Source organism: Eupeodes corollae, chromosome 1 (genome assembly GCF_945859685.1).
Source record: "Eupeodes corollae chromosome 1, idEupCoro1.1, whole genome shotgun sequence".
NCBI lineage: Eukaryota > Metazoa > Arthropoda > Insecta > Diptera > Syrphidae > Eupeodes > Eupeodes corollae.
In genome coordinates, this window is record NC_079147.1 from 141,802,677 (window position 1) to 141,822,372 (window position 19,696).

Below are 19,696 nucleotides of genomic sequence, written 5' to 3' on the forward strand. Positions count from 1 at the left end.
GGGCAGGCACCAGGTGGAACAACATCACCACGTGTCAAGTCACAAAAAACATCTGGCCAACACTGGATTTAAAACGTTCAAGATGCTTGCTTTCCCTGAGCGGATCGCATATAAGCTCGATAATAGGTGTCATAACCGGACACTGTCTAATAAGAAAGCACGCCACGAGACTAGGCATATTCTCAAATGACTTTTGCAGAAGCTGTTTGGACGAGGAAAAGGAAGAAACAGTTCCTCATCTTCTCTGCACATGCCCTGCTCTAGCTCGAAAACGCACGAATTACCTAGGAGAATTCTTCTTTAACGATCTAAACGATCTAAATCATATCAGTATAATCAGCCTCTCACGTTTTGCAAGGGACTCAACCTGGACCTTTCAGCTTAGAAGGAAGCCCCGAGGTACCATTACATCCAAATAATATCGGTCCGTACTTCTTCGAAAATAATGTTGGACAGGGATAGTTAAAAATTGATGCCCACAACTTCTTTTGGTCTGGATTGGATGATATAGACATTGAAGAGATATGGTTTTAACAGGATGGAGCTACGTGCCACACAACTCAAGACGCAATCGGCCGATGCCATGGGTCAAATTCAGTCTTTTTATGTGCCAAAGTCATCCGAAACTGGAACTTTCGAAAACGCCTGGCGATGTTATATTTTACACATAATTTTATTGATAGGACTTTCAAATATACATTAAACCTTACTAAAATTTTGTTTTTAAACAATATGCAAATCGTTTCTAGGCCTGTATAATTTTCTTGATTTGCAAATTAACCTCCTATAAGAAACTAACTGCCATACTCCAAATAATCGTATATAGGTATTCCTTCCTAAATGAAAATATGCTTCCAAAGAACAACCATGCCAAAGAAGGCGCTACATCATGGACAGGTGTACCTTTCACACAATGACCATCAGGTTGCATAATATGCGCCAGGCATTTCTATACGTCTGTAATGATATATAGGTACCTACATAGATTAAAAAAGAAGAAGCAAGACACACAATGACTGTCCATCATCAGTTTCTGGTTCTTGGTCCTTTTTCTTCACCTTTTGTTGGTGTACCTTGTACCATAGATATTGTTCATTTGTAGATAAATAGATGATTGGATTGTATCACGTGCCACATGTTGTTGCCTCTCATATTATAAGAGGATGAAATGTGAAAAGAAAAGGTATCTACTTTGTTTTTTTTTTTCTCCTGCATCTGCATCCTTTTTCGTTTTTTTCCTTTATCCTTGTGGTGGCTATTAAGAGTGAAATGCACAAAGGATGGTGATATTGCATGTCGAAGGTAAACTTTACAAGTGTAGGACAGGTACCTATGTTGGTAGTTGGTACCAACTGGTAAAGTGCTCAACATTAGCAGGACTTGTTTAAGTGTTTTCTGAAATGATACGGGGCAGGAAACTTTGTAGGAACTTTACAATATTATATTCATAGTGATAGAACTTCTTGTATGGTACACAAAGTAAAACTTCATAAACTAAAAAGTATCTATTATTATTTTTAAGTATGTGTGCATTTAGTTGCGCATTAGGTTGGTTAGTAAACTAGTCGAACTAGTCGTAGGACATAGAGGAAAATGTATGATTATACGTGCCTCTAAATGCAGTGCATACATCCAAGTCCTGTGGTACTTGGTCTCGGCAAAACAATTAACTGTTCAACATTTTTTACACCTGTTAAGAACTATTTTATTATATTTTAAAACTGAAACTAATTCCAGATGATGTTAGACCTCGATGTGGTGAACTTCATTACCGAAGTTTCATTTCAGAACTTTATACATGTCATGTTCGTCAGGTTTAAAAAAATAATCTAATTTCGTTTCAGTTTAAATCAAAATATCATTTAGAAAAATTCCAGGAACATGAACTAGTTGGGAAGTTTTCCAAAATCAAAAGAAACAAAAATTGACCAAAAGTAACAATGTCTATTGTTAAATTGATCAGTTTAGTGTTTGTCCTTGCAGCCTTATTAATTGTCATAGTAAAAATAAGTTTAATGAGAATTTAAGCCTTTTAAATTGGAATGGTAAATCCTTTGGAACTATTGGTATTCAAGAAATAATTACATTTTCAACTGGTTAAGATTTTTCCCCTGGTAATGTTTTGTCCCAGTTATGTGACACGAAGTCTTTTACCATTACATAATCAGAGGAATCTAATTTCCCGTAAGCAATACTGACAATCCTTATTTCAATTAGAGCTTATGTAAGGGCAAGTGAGTTAAGAAATTCTACTGGGTATGTTGACAAATACTCCTTCATATCTCCTGCTACATAATCCAAAATGTTTGAATTTATTTTCAAAACAATCGCTATTAAACATAGAAATTGATCGTCATGTATGTTATTGTGTGAAGGATAAATACTTGCAATAAGTTCAGAAAAACGTTGTAGTACATTACAAAATTTGTCCTTTAGTGTCAATAACTCTCTGCATAGGTTTTTAACCGCCTAATGATAAGCAACGATTATAGGTCGAAAAACATGCAGCACCTAATGATATGCTACTGATTAGTGCTCTAGAATATACTAAGTATCTAATTGTAAGTGTGGAGGATTTTCTTGTATGAGTTGCGAATAAAATATTTTACCGTGGTAAAAAATAGCGAACAACACTTTGCAGCCTTGCAACTATATATGCATAAAAAATCATTCCATAATATTGCTACGCTGTGATGTGAAGAACGGGCAAACAAACAAACAAACATACAAACAAAAATCAATACGAACTCGATAAAAAATTTTGTAGGGCTAATAAGACGAAAGTTGATACGTCAACAGATTGGAAAAAGTCATGAGTAATAAGTTGAAATAAATTGGAAAACAAGTTCTGTCAAAATACCAAAATTAAATAACATCATAGTGTGTTGTATGTTTCACAGTGGACACTACTTTTTGACCAAAACCATCAAGTGTCAAACGTACCAACGTCTAAGAATGAAGATCTCGAAAACTGCTCTCTTTTTTAAGAATAAAGGTTTATAAAATGATACTCTTGCTGCTTGATCTTTAATGTCGATAAGGTCGGTGTTTGAGAACAGTAAATGGTGTTTTCACAAGGGAAATTGTGGAGTAGCCAATGACACCTTGAAATTTGAAGGAACGGAAAAATCTTCATTGAAATACTCAAAGACGTAAAAGCTCTCATCAAGTGTTTCCTTTAGTAAATTGTTTAATTAGTTGACTGTATTACATGAAGCGTCATTAAGTTGTTGGAACCAAAGGTCGTCCATGATTTATCATCGCTAGACAAAATGTTCTTATAACAATCGGGATCAGCGAACATCCCGGTTAGGGACAATGAACCAATTCTAACATGAGTTGGATTTTGTAAGATCAAAATCCTTTCGAAAATTTTTTCATAAAGTGGGTGAGTACTCCTCCCATTATTTCACGTGATGGGTAATTGACTTATTAGGGTATTCTTCAGTACTCTCATGTTCAGCAGGAATATCATTTTCGGTTCGCAGTGTAGTGCAAAGATTCTAATTATTAACGACTTTGCTGGGCAATTATTTCGAACAAATACTTGACGCAGTGCGATGCATGATTTCCAATAGCTGTTCAGGAAAAGGTTTCAAATGAGAAATGTGACAAATGGTATGTGACAGCTGTCAAAAACGTTAACTCAAACAAAAAAGTATTGCCATATTGAAAACCATGCGTTACCAAAACTTTGAGCAAACAAATTTCAAAAGCAATTAAAACGCAGATAAGATTAAAAATCTAGGAACATTGAATTTACAACAAAAAAAAATCCGTCAAAAACAGCGTATCCGTCAACATCAATGTTTCAATAATTGTTTAAGACTTTCGGTGTACCACAAAGGTCACATGTTAAAACTCCTAAAATTTAATGTAAATTTGCTTAATTCATTTTAAATTGTATTTTTACCAACAGCTCCTGATAAATTGTTATATTTAATTTTAAAATGTACAATTTTTATGAATCGTTTATCACTTTAATGGACTTACGCAGTGAAGAAAGTTTGAAGTATTAAAAGTTGAACTTACCTAAAAAGAATTAAAAGAAATTTATTATTAAATGTCACGCAAAGTTAACTAAACAATAATAAAAATCTATCAAACAATCCAAAAATAAATAAAGCTAAAATTATCAATCAATATAAGAATTTTGAAACTCGAATTAAAGTCAAATCTAATCCAAAGCAGGGTTTTACTTTATACCTTTTATCGGCAGTGATTCTACTGGGGATGTCGTATTTGTTGGTCGTTATTCGTGTAAATTTCTACTGTACTGCGGATACCAAAAAAACACGGGTATTAAGATTTATATATGAGAACAAAAAGTCACGGATGCAAGATATTTGTTTTTACTATTGTTGTATTGTCGGTATACTAAATGCTGCTCTATCTTCCTAAACCTATGTAAATACCTTTTTATCGGGCTTAAATGTAACGTTACATTCCAGACTATCCATTTTCATATTACTATTGTTCTGTACTCTACAAAAGCAGCAGTAGGTAGGTAATAGGAGACGTGAGTTTGTACGACAAAATGCAATGGGTTATCATTTCACCTAGTATCTGAAAGATGTGAATCGAAACCATTCCCCAGCACATCGCGTTGCGTTGTCTCGTCGTCATCGTCGTCGTAGGTATCAAACTAAGCTCTAGGTATTTGAATCTTGGTTAACAGTTACGTATACGTAGTGTGAAGTGAATAGCGCGAAATAGCAGCAACAGAGATCCAACTTTGAAACTTTATCCGAATCCGCACCAAAGTTACCTCTCTGTGCTCTGAGTCTTAACACCAAACTAACTACCAACCTATATATTATATGACTTTGTAACGTTATTCGCGATGTAGATGATGATGATGCTGACGATGATGATGATGATGATGCAACAATCAAACATATGAATGCAAATAAGATACATTCGTATCTGATATCTCGCCAGCACGGTGCCAGTAAAGGAGTTGTGAAGCCACGTGAGAAACATATTTTCTGTTTTTTTCTTCCATCTCGTTATTGTTTTCTGATGCGCGAGATATTTCGAGTGGGAAGAATGGCTTCAGGGGGGCTGCTTGCTATTGTGTCTCGAGGGTTGATACTCATATAAGGCAAAACTTAACTTAGTTTTAGTTTCACTATTGAGAAATATGGAGTCAAGTGTTTGCTGCGCATATTTCGTCTACTTCCCTATTGTAGTAGCTTCCAAATGATGACAGAGGTATATATGACAGAGGCAGAGGCAGAGAAGGTGTGCTAGGAACTCTAAATAACGTCACAAAGTGAATATGATGTTGCAGGGAGATTTTGGCTACATGATACTCCCAATATAACTCTGTACTGTGCACATTGGTGCACTATACTATAAGAGTACATGTACCGCTGGTATACCTTATTGTACTTTTGTTGGGTGTATCATTGTGTTGGAAGCTTTAGGCGTCAGGCGAGACAAATTCTTCTTCATCTATGTGTGGCGGGCGGCATTCGGCAGCGGATGCTGTTGTGCTGATGGAATTACGACAGCAGCAATGACAGGTGTTATTGATTTAAAGTTGACTGATATATATGTACTCATAGGTATATGTAGAAATGAAAAGGTGTGTGGGTGGGTTTTGCAGAAGATTTATTGCATATGAATTTCAATTCTTCTGATTCTGATGGAGTCGTATTTTGTTTTTGATGCATCAGGTGGATGCAGGTGGTTGGTTTCGTGTTTCAATTGCATTTTGAACGAGACATGGCATCATCGGAGGGATTTTTATTTGGTTTATAAGAATTAACATAAATATTGAATTGATGGTAGTTTCAACAAGTAGCTTTTGATGGTTTTGTTCTCAACGGTATATAGTAATTTGAAACAAAAAAAAACCGTCTACAAATATAAAATGCATCTGAACCATTGTCAATGGCCTTGCAACAAACAACTAAAAAATATATTTTCGTTCGGATTTCCATTCAAAATTGCATAACCCACGTTGATTATAAAATTAAGTAAAATTAAACTTAACGACCGTTTAGTTTTGTGGGCTTCGTCATACCTTAAAATTGAACTTAACGACCGTTTAGTTTTGTGGGCTTTGTCATATCTTGAAAAAAGATCTTATAGCATCATGTTCAGAAGTAACCCTTCATTCTTCATATTAATTTAGATTCAATTCTGGTGTACCTCAAGGGAGTCACTTTGGTCCATTACTGTTTATTATATTTATTAAAGATTAAACTCCTTAATTCCTGTTTTAAAAGATTTTGTACATTGTTAATTTTGTATTTTATTTAGATATTTTTAATTACTAAGGACTTTGGGAGCTTGTTCAGTAGAAGAATGGATCCTTAAACGTTTTAGCCTTCTGAACTGCCTTAGACATGAAGTTCACCAATGTAATATGAAAAGAGCAAATAGAGCAGTACGATACACATCTATAGATTCTAAGACTGTTCAAGAGGTAAGAAATATTTCAATGTAGATTTTGATGGATTTACAAGTCGAGATGAGATCTTATTCAAATAAATAGAAGCAGATTCACCCGTTTTGTGCACTTTCGCAACACTGAGACACTTTATTCCCACTGATTTCGCTAAAGCTAGTTTAACTGAAGACGAAAAAAATAGGAACGTTATATGGTGAATAACGACTTACAGTGCGCATCTAAGACGCTATTGCTACCATGGAGCACGATATCGAAACGACCGGAATGAGTCCATCCACCATTACGTGCAAAAATTGGACCTGTATCCTTCAACTTTATGGAAGATTTTGCGAAAGTATCTCTGTTTGCTGGCTTACAAACTTATTCTAGAATTGAAGCTGAACAACCATCAAATGCGTTGCGATGTTCATTGAATGGGCCCAAAAGAAGATAGCTGCCCGATTCTGATTTTCACTAGAAAAGTTTGTTCAGCAATAAAATTAATTTTTAGTTGAATAAGGCATTTTCATAATCCAAAATCCATTCTCGAGACTCTGATCTCTGATGTTTTTTTTTTTTTCTAAGACTCCAAAAGCCACCGCACCGCCACAACAACTCATTTTACTATTTACCATAAGACCAAGGTATTTAACTCTTTCAGCGTAAGGATTAAGATAAAGCCTTTTAAATTAAGACGGAGTACATGCCTAACTGATATTTCACTTCTCGAACACATCATTCAAATCAATTTCAACGGGTTTAATCTTGTTGTTTAACTAAGCATACTCCTAACAACCCAGATCTTCTAGATAGAAACATTTTAACATCATCTGCATAAATATACTCGTACACATTACAATTTTCAAATTGCAATACCATCTGGGAGGATATTTATGAAGATGCAGAAAAGAAGAGGACCTAAACAGATCCTTGTGGGACACCTGTGTTGACAAAAATTAGATAAGACATTCAAAGGTCTGTTTCGACTCGTAATGAGCGATTTCATAAATAGAAAGAATTTAAAGGTATTTTTAAACTTTAAATTGACAAAAGCTTTTGAAAAATTAAGATCACCACTGCATTGATTTTGTTACGATCCATTGGTAATGATTATCATATTAAAATAATGTTTATATTAACACTTTCTTGAATTTGTTCTACTAAATTTTTTTTAATGTCTTCGACAAAAATGAATGATAAAAGACTGATTGGCCATAATTCGGAAAGACTTTCGGGGTTAGAGTTTTTAGGAATTGGAATAACTTTAGCATATTTGCCTCATAGAAATAGGCTGTTATTTACGTTAGCTTTTTTTTATAATAAACACACACTCAGGGGGATATTACTACCCTTATTATGCAGAAACGCAGTGTTAGCAGTAGGAAGAGGAGAGAGGGTTTAAAAGCAGATGTCGGTGCACATTGGTTTAGAATTCCTGAAAAGTGCAATGACTAGGAAAGACAGAGTGTAGTAAGGTATTCCACATTCGCTTAGTACGGCTAAAGAACGAATCTCTGTATTTGACAGCACGACCAAAGTTGGGCTCGAGGGTATACTGATGAGCATTCCTAGAAGCGCAAGTATTACGGTTGAACTGTTTAAGGGGAGAAATGCAACTGGTTATTTCACAAGAGCATAAGCCGTTAAAATAACGGTAAAAAAGGGTCAGACAAGAGACTTTACGACGATGTTCAAGCGAAGTAAATGAACTTTTGATGATATTATCATCTATCAATTTAAAAGCTCTACGTTCAATACTATCCAAGAGGTTTAAGTAAGTTGCAGGAGCACCAGCCCAGAGATGGGAGTTGTACTCAAGCTTTGGACGTATGTAAGTCTTGTAGATAACAGCCAGATCAGAAGGGGTGAAATATTTCTTGCATCGCCTAAGGAAACCCAAACACCTTGCCGCATTTTTGGCGACATCGCGTATGTGATCATTCCACAAGAGGTGGTTGGTGATACACATACCGAGAATATCGAGGTGTTCAATTTTCTCCATGCAAGTGCCATCCATGGATAATGGCAATGGGGGTATATCTCGCTTTAACGATACAAGACAGCATAACGTTTTCGAAGCTATAAATTCCACCCGGTTTCTTATTCCCCATTGTACAATGCTCTTTAGGTCAGAATTTAATGAGCTTATCATATTTTGTCGTTGCAGTTCCATATCCGAAGAAGAGGGGTGTGAATCTAAAAACAAAAATGAAAAGCTAAGAGTACTATCGTCAGCGAAACAATGTATTGGATTAGAAGTTGCAGACAGGAGATCATTAATAAAAATGAGAAAGAGTGTTGGAGATAAAACAGAGCCCTGGGGCACACCAGCATTTATTTTATGGTTTTCAGACTTGAATCCATCCAATACTACTTTTATTATATCCGAAAGCTAATTACTAATCCAATGAAGGAGGGATTCATGAAAACCGAATGCACGCATTTTCGATAAGAGAGCCTGATGCCAAACCCTATCAAATGCTTTTGAAATATCAAGTGCAATAATCTCACTTTCTCCAAAACGATGTAAAGATTTGCTCCACTGTTCGGTGAGATGAACCATGAGATCACCAGTGGACCTATTGCTACGAAAGCCATATTGCCGGTCATTAAGAAGCTTTCGATCTTCAAGATATTTGTTGAGCTGATAATTAATCAGCGTTTCCATGAAATTGGAAAGAAGGGACGTAAGTGCAATCGGTCGGTAGTTAGAGGGTGAAGAAGATTCGCCTTTTTTTGGAATAGGCTGGACAAATGCCGTTTTCCATCCGCTCGGAACGAGACCTGAGGAGTAGGACAGATGAAAAAGCTTACGCAGTGGTTTTGCCAGCTCTTCAGAACAATAGCGGGGATACCATCCGGACCAGCAGACTTATGTGTGTTTAGATCTCTTAGGACTCTTGCCACAGTACGAGTGCGAAAAAAGATTGGTCCCATAGAATCACTAACTCAGTCAAGTACAGGTGGACACTCACTGGCAGCGTAGAATTGGCGGCGAACTGCCTAGCAAAGAGATTAGCTTTCTCTAAAGAGCTAACAAAAGGAGTGTCATTGACAACGAGCGTAGGAACCGAAGAAGAGGAAGAATTCCTCATGTTTTTTACAAATGACCAAACATTTGTACTGCCTTATGGACATTGCAGTATTTTTTGCCGTAAATTTTGGTCATGTAAAAATTTGGTCCGTAGAATATGGGCGTTGCAGGCCTTCCTGGCTTGTTTGAAATTTTTTTGGCTTTCCTCAGTACGGTTGGCTTTATAGCAACGGAAACTAACCTCTTTGGCCCTAATAACCTCTTTACAGCTCGCATCAAACCAAGCGTTTTCCTTGGGTCTGATACTTTTAACCCTGTTTGGTATAAAAGTTCTCATTCCCAGGAGAATTAAACTTGTGATCATATCAGTGCTGGCGTCAACGTCACTATCGAGGAAGCATAGTGACCAGTTAAAGATCCTAAGTAATTATTGAGGCCATCCCAGTTGGCTTTCTTGTATTGCCAGTTTTGACACGAGAAATTTGCTGATATGACACAATGGACAGATGTGCTTAGAGAAGATAGAACACAGAGGTAAGAAAAAAGTCAACGAAGATCTCAGCATACACTCCTTCTGGTGTTGACTGGCCCGAATGTTGAAGCCATGAAGAATTGTGTACATTGAAATCACCCGTAACAACGATTTCAGTGCGAGGATAGGACGAGACAATTCTTTGGATGGAATCAGACAAAGCATCAAATTCACGAGAAGTTGATACTCTGTCCAAACTTGGGCTTCGATAAAGGAAGCAGTAGTGAATGATTTGCTTATTCACGGAGAATTTAAACCACATATAATTAAAAAAGGAATTGGTGCAAAGATCATATTGTGGTTAGAGCTGATAAGCAACATCATTCCTAATGTATATGGCGAGGCCATGGTGGGAAAAGAATAAAGGCACCAAGCTATACCCATGAATAAAAAATTCAGCAGGATTGGAATCCTCACCTACTTGGGTTTCACTTAGTGCCAAAACAGCTGGCCTGTATAAAATAGTATGGCGGTATGCCAACAAAAAATTTGCCCTTAGCCCACGAATATTGCAATAATCTACTCTGAATTGTCCAGTCATTGCAAAATAAAGAAATGTCTAAAACCAATACAGATAGAGATGAAAAATAAAATTCACTAAACTTGTTAATCTATAAATCTATCTATGTATCTTGTTTTTGAAAAATTCCTTAAAATATTTGACAAACGTTTATTTTTCAAATAAAAATAAAAGTATGCAAACTACGAGCTACAAAGGTGATCGAACCTTTCAATTAATATGGCCGCTGGGAAATCGATAAATTCGGATCATCAGCAAAATCTCCACTTGGTGCAGCAATATTTTCGTATGAGTGTGCATTACGATCACACACATCTGCCAGACTAGAAGGCATCAGGGATGCTACCACTATTTTCACGGCTACGTTAGAATCACAACTATTGTATCAACTTTTAATAATTTTTACCTGTTGTTCGATTGTTAACAATTCATTACAATAAATAGCTAAAATTCAAAAAATTATGACACTTCAAATGACAGCTGAGAGTTTGACAGATGTCAAATTCCAGCACTACCAACTTTAAACCAGGTTTCTTTTTTAAAATGTTGTATGCTTACTCTTTGTATTTGAATAACAAATTAAAATGAAATAATTAATTTTATAGGAACTTGAAAAGTAAAATAAATTGACTGTTTCTTAAACAGATGTGTGTTGATAATTAACATAAAGAATCATTTAATATTAAATTAAACTCTTGAATAGGTTAATCATCGAGTCAAATTAATCAAATTAAACTCATCTGTCTAATTTATCAATTAAAATCAAATTACGATTCCTTCTCACAAACATACAATCAACTAAACTACACTTCAATTGAATTTCCAAAAATCTATTAAAATCCTTTCTTTTTCGAAAACCAACCTCACTCCCGTATATGTACCATATAGTCATATATTCTAAATTTAAGCATTATTGAAAACTAATTTATACTACTTAATTATAATTAAAACACATACATTACAAATGGGATTTCTTTGTTTTATAAAATTTCGATATTACAAAATAAGTACTAGGATAACATCCAATTATTATTTTCATTTCATTTTCACTAATGAATGTGTACCTTATATATTCTAACTAAATGAACTATGCAGTTATGCACCCTTAGAAAATTTAATTAAGGGTTTCTATTTTAATTTTTTTTTTCTTCTAAATGCATTGAACAACTAACAACAACAATAAAATAGCATTTAAGGGATATTTACTTAAACCCGTATTTTATGATTTATATCTGCAATTATTTATTTTTATCTTCAAAATCAAAACAACCCTCTTTCTATAGTTTTTCCATCCAAGGGTTATGGTGGGCACATATAATTTTCACACTGTCTCTATGGGAATTGGGAAAATGCATTTTCAACTTTTAATTGTTTAATTGAAAAATCTTGTACTAAATGGAGTCGTAAGTAGGAAGGTATTTATGTATATTATATCAAAGCTATTTCATATATATGTATATAAAATGTGTATATAATGAATAAATACCCCCAAAAGCACTTCTCACAGTCAGCAAAATAAAATACAATATTCAAACTAATATAACAATGGCGATAATAATGGACAGTTCAATTTAATTGACATTTATAAAACTACTATTGCATTTATACTGACACAACACGGTGCTGGATTATCAATTCTTCCCGGAGGCAAAATTGACAGAATATTGTAGGTATTTGGGCCCCATCAAGTGCACCAACAAGTATTAATTTAGTTTAGAAAACACAACGCAAAACAAGGACTCGAGCGATTGAAATGAAAACACAAGTTAGCTTTTCGTTGCTAATTTTTGAAATCTCCAAATTTGTAAATAAAATCGCTCGTAGGGAAAAACTGGACATCAATACCAGAAAACTAGGATTAAATATGGATGTAGGGCATTATCCAAATTCAAATGAAGATAACATAACTCTCGGCATTTACCAATATCAGAGCTTTGAAAGAAAGCAAATCTTATATGAGCGCTGTCAGAATTTCGAAATATGAAATTTAAAACTAAAACGTCCTTTTGCTTCATGTAAAAGTTGGATACCCGTGACGTGATGGTTTGTGTGTAGGACTGTCTAGCTGGAGGTTTTGAATTCAATCCCTGCCTGTGCTGCCAAAAGTTTTTTTTTCACATGTACTACCTTTTGCGACGAATTGTCAAATCTGCCACGAGTAATTCTTATTATAAAAAGTGTTTTTTCAAATAGTTGTTCGGATTTGGCATAAAAGTGTAGGCCCATTCCATTTCTGACAGATCTGCACACAGGAATGGTTTAGAGTTGTAAGTCATTAGGCTCTGGTTCTCTTCAAGCTATTGCGACACCTTTTTTTGTATGAAATAAATTCAGTTGAGAATATTGAAGTTACCGGTAGTCTTAGTGAAGGTGATTGTAGAAATGCACTCGCTAGGCTATCGAAAAAGCATTTGTTTGTATTTTAAGACTTCAGTAAAACCTAAATTAACAAAGTAAATGAAAGATGGTCTTTGTTGCTTGGAAGACTGGAAACTAAATATTGGAAACTAAATATTGAAGTACGGGTTAAGAAGACCTGTGTTGCCTTCTACGCCTGCAGCAAAACTTTCGGCAAAAAGGGGGGACATCAGTCGAAGATGATTTTATGGACGCACCCACCGTAGTACGTCCAATCTTAACATAGGGTTCGATTGTGTGGTGGCCTGCTCTTAGCAAAGCCTATAATATTGATAAGCTAAGGAAGGTTCAGAGAACAACTTGCGTGGGCACCACAGGCGCCATGCGTACTTGCCCAACGGAGGCCTTAAACGGTATTTTGGATCTTCTACCAATCGACCTTTTTATTAAATACACAGTTTCCTGCAGCGTTATTAGGCTTAAGGGATCAAACAGCTGGTTGTCAAAACCTTATGGTCACAGCAACACAACGAAATTAATTCCCTCAGATATTATCTCGGTAGACACTGACTACTGCACTCCTACTTTGAGCCTTAGTAAGGGTTTTAAGGTTATTTTCCCATCCAGAGAAGATTGGGAGCATGACATCGTGTCGATAGATTTCGACACAACCATCTTTACTGACGGCTCAAAGATGGAGTGCTGAGTTGGTTCTGGGATCTTTTCTGAGTCCCTAAATGTAGCCAAATCCTTAAGGCTTCCTGACTTTGCTAGCGTTTTTCCGGCTGAACTGCTGGCAATAAGGGAGGCATGTAAGATACTTAAACAAAACCCAAACCAAAACCGAAATGCAGCTATCTTCACAGACAGTCAGGCAGCTGTCAAAGCCATTAACTCGGCCACATCCTCATCTAAATTGGTCCAGAAATGTCGCGATGAGCTTGCGATCTTGAATATTAACCTCGGTGTCACCCTCATTTGGGTTCCGGGCCATAGTGGTTTCGTGGGAAATGAACGGGCTGACGAGCTAGCCAGGTTAGTATCGTCCCTTTATAGCTCACTTCCGGAAATGAAACTGAATCAAACCGAAGGTGGAGCAATTTACTTAACAGCATTATATCTAGGAAGATATGGCCCACCTATAATAAAACCCGTACAAACGATCTTCTATGCAGGCCAAGGCAAGACATAGCCAGGATTATTGCGGTTTGTACCGGACATTCGCCTATAGGAGTTCATGTGGAGAAGTTGGGTATCTCCTACAACACCTTTTGCCGTAGTTGTAGTGACCAAAGAGAAAGTGAAACGATAATCCATTTCCTCTGCAAATGTCCTGCTTTGGCAAACACTAGAATGAAATACTTCGGAAAAGCATTCTTTCAAGAACTTGATGAGCTATCTGAGATAAAGATTAGAGACCTAATCTGTTTTCTCAATGCGACAAAATGGCTCTAACATAATCGCTATGAAACTTCTCTATAAATCTATCCCTTTCAATCAAAGGTCAAACGAATTTTTGGTATCAAAACGGCGCACTACAGCGCTAATTGGATCTCAGGCTAGGTTGCCTTGAGATAGCCATTTCTACCTACCTACCTGCTTGGGAGACAAAGCTGAAAATGCTTTTGTGGACTTTTCGAAAATCACTTGAAGTCGGTCGTTTTCGAAAGTATTGGCGTATTGGCGTTTTGGGTATCAGGCTGATTTTGATAGCTTTTGGTGGCCATATTCCTACTGTTACTTTTTGTCGAAGTATCTTCTTTTATCCACTCACTGAGGAAAAATCATCATGGCATTTTACAGTTCCGAGCAGCATGCACAAATGATTAAACTTTATTATCAAAATGGGTGTTCTCTAGCCCTCTTTTTTATGGGGTACATGATCGTCCTTCCAAGTCGAAAATTCAAAGGTTGGTAGATAAATTTCAGTTCACCTTTTGGTGTCAAAGAACAATCAAAGAAAAGCAAAATCTGCTGAAAATAAAGCCGCTGTTCGTGAAAGTGAAGCAGAATCTAAGGGGAGTCCTTTTCGCATCAGTCACAAGAACTTTGAAAGTCGTAAACCCCACCAATACAAAATCCAACTAACAAAGGAACTGAATCCAAATGACCATTAGCAGAACCAGTATTCGCTATTTGGATTTTGGAGCAGTTGGAAGTTGATTCCAGAGGCAGAAATTTACAAAGGGCCAATTCATCCAAATAAAAATACCGTTTGGGGTAGATTTTGAACTGGGGTGCCAGCACGTAACTTGATACAATCGAGGATTGTCGATCGTCGATCAACTCGAAACAAATTATTTTTGACAGCACGTAATTTGAGACGAGTTCCATTGTGACTTTTACTTAAAAAAGTTATTGTGAACTATAAAATGAAATGTCAAATGAGTTTACTTTGAAATTATTTTATTCTTCTTTCAATTTTAAGTCTTTTCCGAAATGTTTTTCTTTGATTCTGAGAGTGAAAATGAAGGCGAAGAAGTGTCCTGTGCTAAATTCAAAAGAAGATATCTAAAAGATAATAGCAACCCATTCAAATTGAGTAAAAATGAGTAAATATTCAAAAAGAAAAGAAAGATCATGTATAACATTTATAACAAGGAATGTTTTTACAAGATTCAAGATCTCATCTCTTTAGATCTTCCAGAAGACAGAAAAAGAACATCAGTTCCACCAGTTCTACAGCTTTGTATTGCTAAATAATGTGTTTGCTAAGTATGGCACAGACAACAGTTTCCAAGTTCTTTCGCCTAACTTTGAGTCTCCTGGAAAATAAGTATTGTCCGCAATGGATTAAGTTTGATAGCTCTAAATTTGGAGACAGCAATTATTATATTATAGGAAATTTAAACTACCGGGAATACTGGGCTGCGTTGATGGTACTCATATTTTTCCTCCTTTGGGCAGTTTTTAAGAATTCCACTCGCTAAATCGACGTGAGAACTCATAAAATTGGTCAAAATCTCAGTGTGTTTTTTTATTTATTGACATATTATTTTGTTTTTCCATTTTTCTAACACAAAAATCACTCCCGTCGATGACTAATTTCTGTCGAGTGAAAACTTTTGTTTCAAACGTTAATTTGAAGTTTGTGTGCTGCCGAATCTGGCGAAACAATCGAGGACACTCGATTAAACCAAAATGTGTGCTGCCAATGCTCGATTGTATCGACTAAACTCGGTTGTATCAAGTCACGTGCTGGCACCCCTGAAGGCTTCACCGATCCGTGCTTCTTGGAAGTCAATAGTTCCGACAACCGCAAATTTTGTCATGTCTGCATTCTTAACCATATTTCTGATCGGTGATATGGACACTTAAGCACAGAATAGAGCTAACTGCGACAAAACACAATCGGTATTCTGCGCGAGGGGTTTTACGACTGAGTTATCTCAAGCCGAAAGGGACAAAAATCGTATGAATTGACTCCTTTGGACTTTTTCTTGTGGGGCTTTCATAAGTTTCAGGTCTATGTTAATAAGCCACAAAACACCGTATCCCGCAAAAAAAAAACATTAGCGATTGCATCGGTCAAATTTAGCCTAAGCCATTGAAAAGTGGACTTTTCGAATGCGTGCCACCGAAGCGAAGCTTCAATGGCAACTTTGTTATTGTGTATTAATTTTCAAACCTACAATAACGTTTAAATATTGTCTGTATTTTTCAAAAAATTCTCATTACTTGTAAGTATTCAGCTACAATACATAAACCTTAAGAAAAAAAAGAAAGTGGAAGAATTTATGCTAAAAAAAAAAATTGAAATTGATTGAAAACTTTGAGTTTTGGGCCAAATTATTATTATTAAAGAATTTAAACTGCTGCAACCCGTAGTGTTGGAGATATTCCAGGTTTCTTGCTTTTTCGTCAAACTTTAAAATTGGACATAAGCATACAACAAAACAATAGCAATTTTTCAGTATCCAAAAAGTATATTCTCTTTCTGACAATTGTCAGCATTCAGAAAATGCTCAAGAAGCGCGAAACAAAGACGAACGAAGATGTTTATCATACCTTACCAAATATATCTTAACCTTTTTTTTTCTAGTCTAGACAAAACTAGAACATACTTAATGAATGAATAATTCGATAAAGCTACTACAAATGAAGGATTGAATACTTGTGCTGCTGGAATCTTCTACAAACTGCAGTACATTAAAAATAACAAAGTGTTTTAAAAATGGTTCGAAACGATGTTACTCACATTTGTTCGGATTCTTAGAAGATCCTAGAGACTTGATTTGTAAAATTCTAATAAGAGTATCCGATATTTTTTAATCCATTTTTCTTGGTGTAACAATCGCTAGAATTTTGTAAATTAGGGTAAGCACTTGTCATAAGTTCAGTAACGCTACTAATTAGTGTTCTTAAACAAAAATAATATATTGAATATTTAATTATAAGTGTAACAGGATCTGCTCAAATGAGCTGTGAATGTGATATTTTACTGCGGTAAAAAGCAGTTTAGGACACTCTCTAATCTTGTAACTATCTCCACACAAAAAACTAATTTATAATATTGTCTCGTTGCAACGTGAAGGACGGACAAACAAGCAAATAAACAAACAAACAAACAAACAAACAATCAAACTGACTTCCATTTAAAATATTAATAAAGATTGCGTTCAAACAATAGTTTGTCGAGAATTAGCAAATAGTCTCAATAAACCAGTGAAAGACAACTTAATCCAGCCCTGGACGAAATGAGGCCTACTCATAATAAAATACAAAATATCAGAATATGAAAAGAAAAAACACAACCATCACACAAATTAAAGCATAAAATTAACTTTCATTATATTGACGTTTAGATATACATGTGTACATAGGTATACCTAGGCACGGTATGCTTCCATATATACTTACAAACTCCCCCATATATGTACAAGTATGAAAGTATGTATGTATATTTTGTAATGTTTGATATAAATTTTATTGATTAGGAGGGTGTGGATTGGTGGTGCGGTTAACGCTATTTATTATTGAATATTTTTTTTCCTATTTTTGAAATCTAGAATAAAAAAAAATCTAATTTACCAGCATGACTATTGGATATGATATGAACGCGGTTATGGGCCTCATTCAAATGGATTTAATTAAAATTAATGTGCAAACAGAATGCAATTAAATAATTTATCGAAAGTAGCTATCCTACTAATATACTACAATAGATACCTATACAAGAAAACCATTCATCATACTTCTACTACTTGTAGGTATATCAGAACATGCATATGATAGAATACGGGACAGAAAAGGTAATTTATCTTGAATTCTCAGAACAACGAAAGCAATCAGTCAAACAAAAAAAAAATAATAAAAAAGTATAACTTTGAAAAACGAAATTGTATACATTGTGGATATGTACTGTACTTAGATATTTTGATGTATACCTATGTTACGTGAATATCGAACAGCAATGTCATTCGTTGTCGGCGACACTGGCACCCACTAAAATAGATTTGAAAAATATCTTTAGCTAGTCTATAGATAACAATTGAAAACTTATGTCGGTAAGAACAAATAAAAATATAGATACATTTTGATTTCTAGCATTAATACAAATTTTTAACTTCTTATTATTCTTAAAAAATTGAAACTTCAGTATTTGACATTTCAAAAGTTTCTAAGTGGATGATGCACTTTGCACTTTCTACGTCAAATGTCAAAATCAAAAATACTTAACTGCCAATATGACAGATGATAATCTTACACTTACATTTAAGTACAAGATACGGAGAACTAAATGTGAAAAAGTGTGCGTAAAACAATGCAAATGCCAAACACATCCTTTTATTAAGTCATCAGACCAATCAAGTTGCTTTATTTTGAAAATTTCATGGGAGCGTTCCAAAACGGGATCACATAGTCTTAAATAAGAAAATTAACTATTAAAAGTCAACCAAAATAAAAGCTGTAAGTGTGTATGAAATGTCCATACTTTTATATTCTGAGAACAAGGAATGACCATTTCTCCAAACGGCTACGACGACGATTCGAATTCTGTTGTCAGGGAGATATCAACATTTAACCTAGGCGAAGCAAAATAATAATTCCGCCAGTACAACGTCCAAGAAGTGAAAAAAGCTCGGTCTAATTTAAAGACCAACAAAGCTTCTGGAGCTGCTGGAACATGATAGCACCGCTCCCGAATTTTTGAAAACAGCAGGCGATGACGTGGTAAAAAGTATGCACCAACTCTTCTGCATCTGTATCTGACAGCATTTATAGAGCTACGTCTAATTTTAACATCCCTGCCAAATTGGAAAACCAGTGGCAACATTGCCTTGAAGCCCTCAGAGATGCCACTTTTAAAGTGCTAGGTTTCACACGGCCACCACAGCGAAACCCCTGGCCCTGGTTTGACGACGAATGCCAGCAAGCGTACGCAGCGAAACAAGAGGCATACAAAACAAGAGCTGCCCACGAGCACTACAAACAGAAGAGGAGAGAGGAACACCGGCTTCTTAGATGGAAAAAAAGAGAGCATGAGAAGCGCGCGATCGAGGAGATAGAGGGATTTCACAACAGAAATGAGGTTCGTAAATTTAACCAAAAGGTAAAAAAAACCTCCCAAGGGTACCAGCCAAAAACCGAAGCCTGTAAAGACGATCAGAAGAATATCGTAGTAGAACCACAGTCGATGCTGAGAATATGGAAAGATCACTTCTCCAAATTATATAACAGCGATGACGAACCAAATTCCGCTGTAAGGGGGATAGAACCACTCAACCTCGGCGACGCAGATCAACAATTCCGCCTACCCGACCTTGACGAAGTGAAGATAGTTGCATCTAAACTTAAGTCAAACAAAGCTGCTGGAGCTGACGGCATCGCTGCCGAACTATTCAAAGCAGC

General features: G+C 35.7%; 1 long non-coding RNA gene across 1 annotated transcript in view; it reads right to left on the bottom strand.

Moving 5' to 3' along the window:
• Positions 1-251: 251 nt before the first annotated feature.
• The window catches only part of LOC129942519 (uncharacterized), a 32,214-nt gene continuing 12,769 nt past the window's right edge, over positions 252-19,696 (bottom strand). The window contains exon 3 of the long non-coding RNA XR_008781058.1: positions 252-4,032. This is a non-coding gene — a long non-coding RNA (uncharacterized LOC129942519). The remainder of the gene's footprint in view (positions 4,033-19,696) is intronic.